The sequence below is a fragment of the Mesoplodon bidens genome (assembly GCF_964165515.1).
Source record: "Mesoplodon bidens genome assembly, chromosome: 11".
NCBI lineage: Eukaryota > Metazoa > Chordata > Mammalia > Artiodactyla > Ziphiidae > Mesoplodon > Mesoplodon bidens.
Genome location: NC_138167.1, coordinates 8,720,942 through 8,731,503, shown reverse-complemented (window position 1 = coordinate 8,731,503; position 10,562 = coordinate 8,720,942).

The window sequence follows — 10,562 nt, the reverse complement described above, 5'->3', positions numbered from 1 at the left end:
ATCTGTTACTTGCCCTTTTCTCTCTTGCCATTTGTATTATAATTTTTTTACTTAAAGATATTTCAACGACTAAAATCTCTTAGCTCCTCTAGGGAAGAGAGAGAGTCATCCATCTTTGTGTTCTCAGCATCTGACACACTCTAGGTGCTCAAGAAATGCTTGGCAAATGAATTGATAAAAAGATAGTCACGGGGAAACTCAAAAGGGCTTTAACTGCCTCTCAGCAATATCCTGAAAGGTCACAAAATAGGAACTTAATCCCTAAAAAATCCGTGTCTTTATAAATCTGTGTGCAATTCATAGTTTGAATATTAGTTTTTAATTGTGTTCTGTGTTTGTGTTTCTTGGTATTTTTTCCCTCCCTTGTCTTTTCTGTATTCATCTTGGGCAAGGTTTCTCAATCCTGGCACTAACAATTCTTTGTTGCGGAGACTGTCCTGTGATTGTAGCATGTTTAGCAACGTCCCTGGCCTCCACCCACGAAACGCCAGTAGCATCTCCCACCCTAGTTTTGACAACCTACAATGTCACTAGGCAGTGCTAAAACTTTGGGGGAGGGGGCAGAATCTACCCCCTTTCCCCACTATTGAGGACCGCTAATTCAGGAATCTGCTTAAACAGTCTCAGATACAGAAAATTTGGGTAGGACTGATTGTTTTTCTCTTTATCTGCAACAGAAAAATCTGGCTCCTATGCCTCCAAATTGAATAGATTCTAACAATGGTGAAGGAGAATTTCTTCTTCCCTGATGGCAGAATTCCTCCCCATTCTCACTCGCAGATGTGGCACGGAGGCTGGGAAGAGGTTGGGACCATGTTTTATTTACCTAGACATATACCCCCCAGATAGCAAGTGCATATTTCTTTCTCTTCATTTTGTGGGAAAACTGAAAGAATGCAGTGTTTTACAATTCAGATTAAAGCAAAAAGCACATCAAGCTGTCTGATTTTCTGGGAGCAAGAAGTGGGAGAGGGGCTTCATTCTGTAATAGGTGGAGAAAAAGACTTTTCAGCATCAGAAGATCTTTTTACAGCATGAAAGAAAAATGTGTATGCTGAGAAAGAACATGAATGCTAAAGACATATTGTTACTATAAATCCTTGAATCTGACACACAATTCATAATGCTGCTTTACTAATAGTGCAATTTTAAACCTATTTAAGCTGGGAAATTTGTTATCAGGTGACTCATACATGTGGGGAAATCCAGTTCATCTGTGCCAAAGATGAAAGAAAGCGATTAGGTATTTAAATGTTGAGATTCCATTCAGTCTTGTAAATGAATTGCAGTAATCTTGGATGAGGAGAAAAGTAAGAAGGTAGTTACTCATCACGTTAAAAAATGTTAAAGGGCTCTTTAGATTTAAATAATAAAACCTTATATTTATAACACATTTATCTTTCAAATAGCATAAGTACTTTTATTTCTTTTTTATTTTGAAACATTCAAAAAGTCTTTTTTGAAAAAAGTTAAGTACAGCGCAAAGAACGTTTTGTCCTTAACCGTTTGAGAGAAAGTATGGATCTGATGCCCCATCATCCCCAAGTACTTTTTAGTGTTATTTCCTATGACTAAGACCTCTTTCCTACTTAATCACAAAGCAACCATTAAAATCAGAAAATTAACGTAGATACATGACTGTCTAATCCTCAGGTTCCACTCAAGTTTTGCCAGTTGTCTCAATAAAATGTTTTCTAGCAACAGGATATGGTTCAGAATCACACATGACATTGAGTTGTGTCTCTCCCATCTCCCCTATAAATCTCTTACACATCTAATCCTGTCTTGGTGACTGCTTCTCAGTAGACATGAACTAACACATCTGCTTGTTGGACAGAGCTGGGGAATACACACACAGGCACACACACACTTACAGCCATGTTTATTTCTATATCTATCCACATATATTGAAAACCATGAGTTCATAACAATACATCCAATACTAATACAGCACCACAGGGTCCATTCTAGTTTTCTCTGTTTCTGTGTTTGTAACTCTTTGTAATTGTTAAGCTTCTCGGATGTGTAGATTTATATATTTTAACAAACACGAGAAGCTTTGGATTATTATTTCTTTAAATATTTTGCCTCTTTCTCACTCTCTCCTCTCCTCCTGGGACTCATATTATGTGTATGTTGGTACACTTAATGGTGTCCCACAGATCTCATAGTCTCTGTTCATTTTTCTTCATGTTGTTTTCTGTCTGCTCCTCAGACTTGGTAATTTCGATTGACCTATCTTCAAATTCAGTGATTCTTCTGCCTGCTCGTATCTGCTGCTGAATTCTCCTAGTGAAATTTTCATTTCAGTTGTTGTAGTTTTAGCTACAGAATTTTTATTTGGTTCCTTTAAAACTAATTTTTCTCTCTTTATTGACATGCTGTATTGGTTGAGGCATTGTTCCCCTGGTTTCCTTTAGCCTTTTGTCCATGGTTTCCTTTAGCTCTTGACTATATTTAAGACAGTTGATTTAAAGTCTTTGTCCAGTAAGTCCAATGTCTATGCTTCCTCAAAGACAGTTTCTGTTCATTTCTTTATTTTCCCCTGTAAATAGGCCATGCTTTCTTGTTTCTTTACATGCCTCATGATTTTTTTGTTGAAAACCAGACATTTAAAATATGAGGTTGCTTTGGAAATCAAATTCTCCTCTTTCCCAGGATTTGCTGTTGTTGGTTGCTGTGGACTATAGTTGTTTGTTTAGTGACTTTCCTAAACTACTTCTATAAAGATCATATTCTTTGTCTTGTGTAGTCTCTGAACTCTCTGTAGTCTCTCTGTGTGTTGCTGCCAATGCTTCAGTGCTTAGTCAGGCCATTTATCACTTGGCTTTAGCCTTCACTCCTGCTTGTGCTAAGGCTGGAGATCAGCCAGAGGTGAAAGCGTATGGTCTTTTCAGGTCTTTTCTGAGGATGTGTCCTGCCCTGAGCATGTGCATAGCTTTCTCGATTCCCCTGAATGCACAGGAGCTTTTCAAAACCTTATCTCCTAAGTGTATCAATCCTCAGCTTTTCCTCCCAGATTTCTACATGTCTGTGGTTTGTCCCAACTGCCTTTACACGTTTTTGAAGAATCTCCTCCAGACAGCCACTTCTGCACTCTTAGAGGGTCCTGAGGTGGGTGATACAAAGGCAAACCCCTTGCTTCAGTCCTTCAGGGAGCCCCCAAACAGGCCAAAATATACAAACACAATTCCCTGGGAACAAGGTCCCCTCTGCTCTCTCTCCAGATCAAGGAACCCACTCTGGGAACACTGGCTGTTGTTTTCTAGAATGCTTCTGCCCCAGGGAGGCAAGGCTGGGCAAGGGTAAGGTCAAACATGACAAACCTCCTCTACCATGTTTCAGTGGCCCTTCTCCTGATAAAGCATTTGCTTGGTTGCTGTAAACCCTTGACTATCTTCTAGAGTTCTGATAAAGTTGATTCTGACAGTTTCTGCCAGGTTTTTTCAGTGTGTCTGGGAAGAGACAGGACCCTAACAGAACTAGTCCACCATTTTCATTGACTTGGGCACCCATACAGCTCCTCCTCCAACAGTTAGAAACCCAGCGTCCACTATCCTTAATGTGTTTACTTACTTGATCCATTCCCCTGTATGTAACCAATATTCTAACTCCACCATCATCCCCTCCCTGGCACGGACACCCTCCTCTCTGCTCTGGCTCTGGTTCCCTATGGCAGGGTACCCTCTACTGCAGATGTCCTCTCCTCCTGCAGGGGCTAAGTATTTATTGTTCCTGTTTTAATTTTATTAGTCTTATTGGGGGTTTATATAGCTGATGTTGAAATAAGAAAAACTATTACTGGAAACAAAGTATAATTCTTTTCAAATTATAATGAATTCTTCTTATGCACCCCCTGCAATACTCTCATGCTGTAGCTAGGAACAAATATTATTTCCATTCTGTGATGAGAAAATAGAGGCAAGAAGGCCACTGTTCATGGTACCCACCAAAATTTATGGTAACCAGTTGCAGCAGGACCCTCTCTGATGTTGGGGAATTCTTTGTCAGCTCCCTCGTCCATTCCTTCAGCAGCGTTTCCGATCTTCATCACTTTCCTGAAGCCCCCACTATATTCTTTCTTACTTCACTCTGAACAGATTAACTTTGCTTTTTGTTTATTAATAAAATAAAGGCAAACAAACATAAATTTCTTTCAGTTTTGGCCTCCCCTATCCCCTCTCCCCCAAACCTGTTAACAGCTACCAGGGGCAGATTTGGTTTTGTGGTGCCTGAGCAGATTCAACTGGAGAAGGGGAAACTTTAAAAAAAAAAAGAATACAAAAAATACCTTACTTTTGCAAATTTTATAAAAACACATGACCACGTTAAATCATTGCCAGGGTCCCTCCTAGGGCCTCTGGAAGAAGCCTGTAGAAAATGGGGGTGGGAGAAAGGGAGCTGGAACTTCAGCAGCCCTAGAGAGGCACGCTCATTCTCCTCTCGCCCAGAAATGGCAGCCCCCCTCCTCCTCTCCCTTCCCGTCTCCCTCTCCCTCCCCCTCCCATCCAAGACTCATGCACCCTGCCAGGTTCCAGATCTTCTGGGAAGCCTCCAATTCACTCCTTTTTCCTCCTTCTTTATTGGATCACCCACTTCAGGTTATAAATGTGACTGTGTTCCTCTCAAACTGAAAAACAAAGTAACCAATCAACCCTAACCATGTCAACCCCTAAATTCCTCCATCTCCAAATTCCTTTCTAGCCACCCAATTGCTTTCTTGCCTTTAACAACAAAATTCTGGGAAAACCACTGGCCTCCCTCCCTGTTTCCTATTCATTTCTCAATTCACTTCACTCTTGCTTTGGCTCTCATAACTCACTGAAATTGCCTTGGCTAAAGTCATCAATGACTATTTTGTTCACTTTAAGTTTATTAGTGATTTTTTTAAAAAACAGGCATTTGAATTAAAAAAGTAATGATCCTCAAGCATCTCAAATAGTAAAGTGTCAAAAGTAGAATTAAGTTCCCATTACCTCTGCTAAGGACACACTTCTGAATGTCCACTCTTCTTTTAAAAAAAAAATTATTTATTTATTTGGCTGCACTGGGTCTTAGCTCTGGCATGTGGGATCTAGTTCCCTGACCAGGGATCTAACCTGGGCCCCCTTGCATTGGGAGCGCAGAGTCTTAACTACTGGATCACCAGGGAAGTCCCTGAATGTTCACTCTTAACAATTTCATGTTTACCATCCATACTTTTTGCTTTGTCCATCCAAATCTAAAATAAACACATATGCAACTACATAGGATTTCTGTCTCTGTCTCTCTTCTTCTCTCTCTTTCACCCTCCCTTCATTCCTTTTTTTCTTCTAAACAAAAATTCCATCACATTGAACATTCTATTCTCTAACCTGCTCTTCAGTTAACCATATATCACAGCTACACTTTCAAACCAATAGATATAAACCTGTAGAATTCTTTTTGACAGTTGTATAGTATTCCACAATAAGCATATACTGTTGTTGATTCAACTATTCCCTACTGAAGTGCATTTAGGTTCTTTTGCCTAGGTTGAATCACATAAAACTGCCATTTTTTTTTTTTTGCGGTACGTGGACCTCTCACTGTTGGGGCCTCTCCCGTTGTGGAGCATAGGCTTCGGATGCACAGGCCCAGCGGCCATGGCTCACAGGCCCAGCCGCTCCGCGGCATGTGGGATCCTCCCGGACCGGGGCACGAACCCATGTCCCCTGAATCGGCAGGCGGACTCTCAACCACTGCGCCACCAGGGAAGCCCAAAACTGCCATTTTTTGTAGGCTTGTTTTTTTTTTTTTATTTTTTATTTTTTATTTTTATTTTTTCTTTTTGCAGTATGCGGGCCTCTCACTGTCGTGGCCTCTCCCGTTGCGGAGCACAGGCTCCGGACGCGCAGGCCCAGCGGCCATGGCTCACGGGCCCAGCCGCTCCGCGGCATATGGGATCCTCCCAGACCGGGGCACGAACCCGTATCCCCTGCATCCGCAGGCGGACTCTCAACCACTGCGCCACCAGGGAGGCCCTGTAGGCTTGTTTTTTTGTTTCATTTGTTTTCTATTACATACAATGTTATAGTAAATATGTATATATGCGTATCTCTATAAACTTTTCTTTGTGCCGATAAATTCCAAGAAGTGGGACTCTAGTTTAAAAGGTGTGTGTATTTTACTCCCAGATTGCTTTCCTAAAATGTTGGCATAATGTATGTTCCCATCAATGACCTTTTGGGAAGTTATATGTCACAGTGGCCTCTTTTCAGTGCTTCTCTTAGCAGACTTCACAGTACACTGTAGAGTCGGCCCTCAAGGGTGGATTCTAGGATCCCTCGGTTACCAAAATATGGGGATGCTCAAGTCCCTTATATAAAGTGGTGTAGTACTGTCAGCCCTCCGTGACCGCGGGTTCTGCATCCTCCATCTGATCCGGGGGCGGGGGGGTTGAATCTGTGGATGTGGAACCGCAGATACAGAAGGCCGACTGCATTTTGCTATTATTATTATTATTTTTGATGTGGACCATTGTAAAAGTCTTTATTGAATTTGTGACAATATTGCTTCTGTTCTATGTTTTGGTTTTTTGGCCGAGAGGCATGTGGGATCTTAGCTCTCAGATCGGGGATCGAACCCACACCCCCTGCATTGGAAGGTGAAGTCTTAACCACTGGACCACCAGGGAAGTCCCTGTATTTGCCATTATTGATGCACCTTCTCTCCTGGCAGCACTTTCAGCCAGTTTTCCACTCACCTCTTTTTGTCTCTTTCCCTAGCCTCTCTTCTTCTGTTTCTTCCTAGATTCTTGTATACCACATGGTTCTGCCATGGCTCACTTTTCTAGTCACACTAAATGTTTTGTTCTCTCTTAGGCAAGTTTATGGTTTCAACTATCATCTCTACCCTCAGCCTGCCAATGAGGTGACCCCAAGGTGACTTCACCTGAATTGGAAAAAGGATTTCCCTTCCTGAAGATGTCTTACTATCGTCATCCAGAAAATTGTACTAATAACTATTCAATCACTATTTAATATTCTACAGTATGTCCCCTGGATTGTGTGGTGTAGAAGCTCCACAATCATCACTAATGACTGTGTTTTCCATTCCTCTCCTGAGTCCAAACTTCTATGTCAAAATGGCCTCCTGGAGGGTGTGGAGAAAAGGGAACCCTCCTACACTGTTGGTGGGAATGTAAATTGGTGCAGCCACTATGGAGAACAGTACGGAGTTTCCTTATAAAACTAAAAATAGAACTATTATATGATCCTGCAATCCCATTCCTGGGCATATATCCAGAGAAAACTGTAATTCGAAAAGATACATGCACCCCAATGTTCATTGCAGCACTACTTACAATAGCCAAGACATGGAAGCAACATAAATGTCCATTGACAGATGAATGGATAAAGAAGATGTGGCACATATATACAATGGAATATTACTCAGCCATCAAAAAGAACAAAATAATGCCATTTGCAGCAACATGGATGGACCTAGTAATTGTCATACTGAGTGAAGTAAGTCAGAGAAAGACATATCATATGACATTGCTTATATGTGGAATCTAAAGAAAGGGTACAAATGAACTTATCTACGAAACAGAAATAGAGTCACAGATATAGAAAACAAACTTACGGTTACCAAGGGGAAAGGGGGGGAGGGATAAATTGGGAGATTGGGATTGACATATACACACTCCTATATATAAACTAGATAACTAATAAGGACCTGCTGTATAGCACTGGGAACTCTACTCAATACTCTATAATGGCCTATATGGGAAAAGAATCTAAAAAAGAGTGGATATATGTATAACGGATTCACTTTGCTGTACAGCAGAAACTAACACAACATTGTAAATCAACTATACTCCAATAAAAATTAAAAACAGAAACAAGGGGCTTCCCTGGTGGCTCAGGGGTTGAGGGTCCGCCTGCCGATGCAGGGGACACGGGTTCGTGCCCCGGTCCGGGAAGATCCCACATGCCGCAGAGCGGCGGGCCCGTGAGCCATGGCTGCTGAGCCTGCGCGTCTGCAACGGGAGAGGCCACAACAGTGAGAGGCCCACGTACCGCAAAAAAAACAAAACAAAACAAAACAAAACAAAACAAAAAAACAGAAACAAAAAACAAACAATTAAACAAAACAGTCTCCTGGATAGCAGCAGCCTGGTGCTTTACAGACCCTGCCAATATAAAAGACCCATTGTTGAACTTATCATCTGTCCCTCGTGGAATGCTCCTTATGCATTTTTTTTTTCTTAGTCAATGAGACTCCCATTCACTGGGGTGCATATTTTAGAAACCTGGAAATTCATCATAGACTACTTCTCTCTCTCTCCAAATTCACATCTGTTAGGTTACCACATCCTGCTGTTTCTATCTCATGTTCCTGAAATCCGCCATCTTTTTTCAATCCCCAGTGCTGCTGTCCTGACCATCTCTTTCATAGACTAAAAATAACTTCCTCACTGGTGTTCCTACTTTTTGCTTTGCCTCCATTCTCTTATTCACACTGTTGCCAGAGAAATTATTTAACATGCAAATCAGTTCTCTCCATGAGAAAAATCCTTCAATGTGCATTGTCAAGAGGTGAAAATCTAAACTTCTTAGCATGACTTAAAAAGCTCTTTATTATCCAATACCTACTTAACGGTCTTGCCTCGTTTCCTGATATTCTCTGAAAGCGCCCTATGCTTCAGATATATGGATCTACTTTCAAATCCCCAACATGCCAAGCTCTCTCTCTAATAATTCAGTGCCTTTGCACCTGCTCCCCTTCTGCCTGGAATTCCTTGTCAGTCGTGTTGGCCTGACAAACTCCGACTTAAATTTCAAGACTCAGCTGTAGGGTTATTTTCCCTTCTTTAAATTGTTCAGGCAGACTTAAGTGCTTCTGTACTTGAATTCCTTGTTGATATGGCACAAACAGGCACTACAGCAATTTTAACATTTTATTTATTTGTTTTATTAATTAGAGTTTCCGAACCAGGTTGTAAGCTTCTAGAGGGTAGGGATTATATGATTAATCTCATCTTTGCATACCCAGCACTTTACACCGGGACTGGCACTGAGTATTTTTAACAGGCACGTGAATGCACGTGAAACAAATTATTAAGTAGTAAGAACAGCATCCTGGCTGAGCTTTAAGCTTAAGCTATAGATTTTCACATAAGTACCTTTAAAGAAATTGCAAAAAATATAATACATTAAAGGAAATTTAAGAACAGAAAACTAAAGTAAATCTCATATTATTTCACCATCCTAATCCCTGTTTTAGTGTATTTACTTTTGGTCTTTTCTCAAATATGTGATATTTATATATATATGTGTTTTTGTTTATACATGTATATATATTTATATTTTACATAGCGGTAGTTAAAATGTAGATGCACTTTTATATGTTTTTAAGCTTAATGAACTGTAAGCATTTTCCAACACTGTTTCATAGTCCTCCAAATTATCATTTTTCCAGGATTGCATATCTCATTTCCCTGCTTCGGTTGATAGCCTAAAAGCGGCTTAGGTTATACCCAGTTTTCTATTATAAATAGAAACAGATCCAGGTTTTGGGGAACTTGAAATTTACACAATTTTGAGTCATGTTTTCAGAAAAAGAATACAAAATTATCTTACTTTTGCAAATAGGACCATGTGAACACATTGTTAGGGCCCCTCCCCAGGCTTTGGAAGGGGCCTGTGAAAGTCGGTGGGGGGGAGTTCTGAAGATTAATTTTTATTGGCTTCACAGTTATCTACCTCCAACTAGAAATAATCCTGGAATAAACATTTTGAGCATGAATTTTTCCCCCTCTTTTCCATTCTCTTCCAAGGATTCCAAGTTACTATGATACCATTCACCTTGCAGCAGTTGGGAAAGGAAATGGTCATTTATTGAGCACCTATTATATAGTGAGAAGTTTGTATATATTTAAAATTTTAATTCCTACCACAAACCTGAAGGAGGTATTATCCCCATTTTACAGATGAGAAAACTGAGGTGCAGTACACTTAAATATCACGCCCAAAGTTACACATCTAGTAACTGGCAGGGTTTTGGAGCCTACCGGTCTTATTCCAAAGCTCATGCCTTCCCATGACATCGTGTTGTCTCCACAGCCTCACAGCTTCGAGCTAATATTCTCTAGGCTACTGCTGAAAACCTGGTTCTCAGTTACCTGTTTTGAGGAGGAAGACTACAAAACTTGCAGAGTCCTGACATGTTTCTTGGAAGAAGGTAATTTAAATCAATGATGGTCAGACTTTCACAGGTGAGTTTAGGAGAAAGTGATTTGGCTTTCTGCCCTTCTGCTTACAGACACCTATGGCCTTGGTTCCGTGTGCATTTCTCGGAAGGAGCGGAGTGTCTTCAGTCGGAAGACCTGGGTTGGGTTCTGACCTGCTATGCTCTACCTGAGTGGCCTTGGGTAAGTCACTGAACTCCTCAGCTTCTCATTTTCCTCTCTGCACTAAGGATACTAAGTGACACAACCTGCCTTACCCCAGGGTAGCTGTGAGTGTCGAATCTGATGTGTGCTCAGCACTTGGTGAACTCCAATGTTACTAAGATACCAGTACCAATGCGGGAGTAGC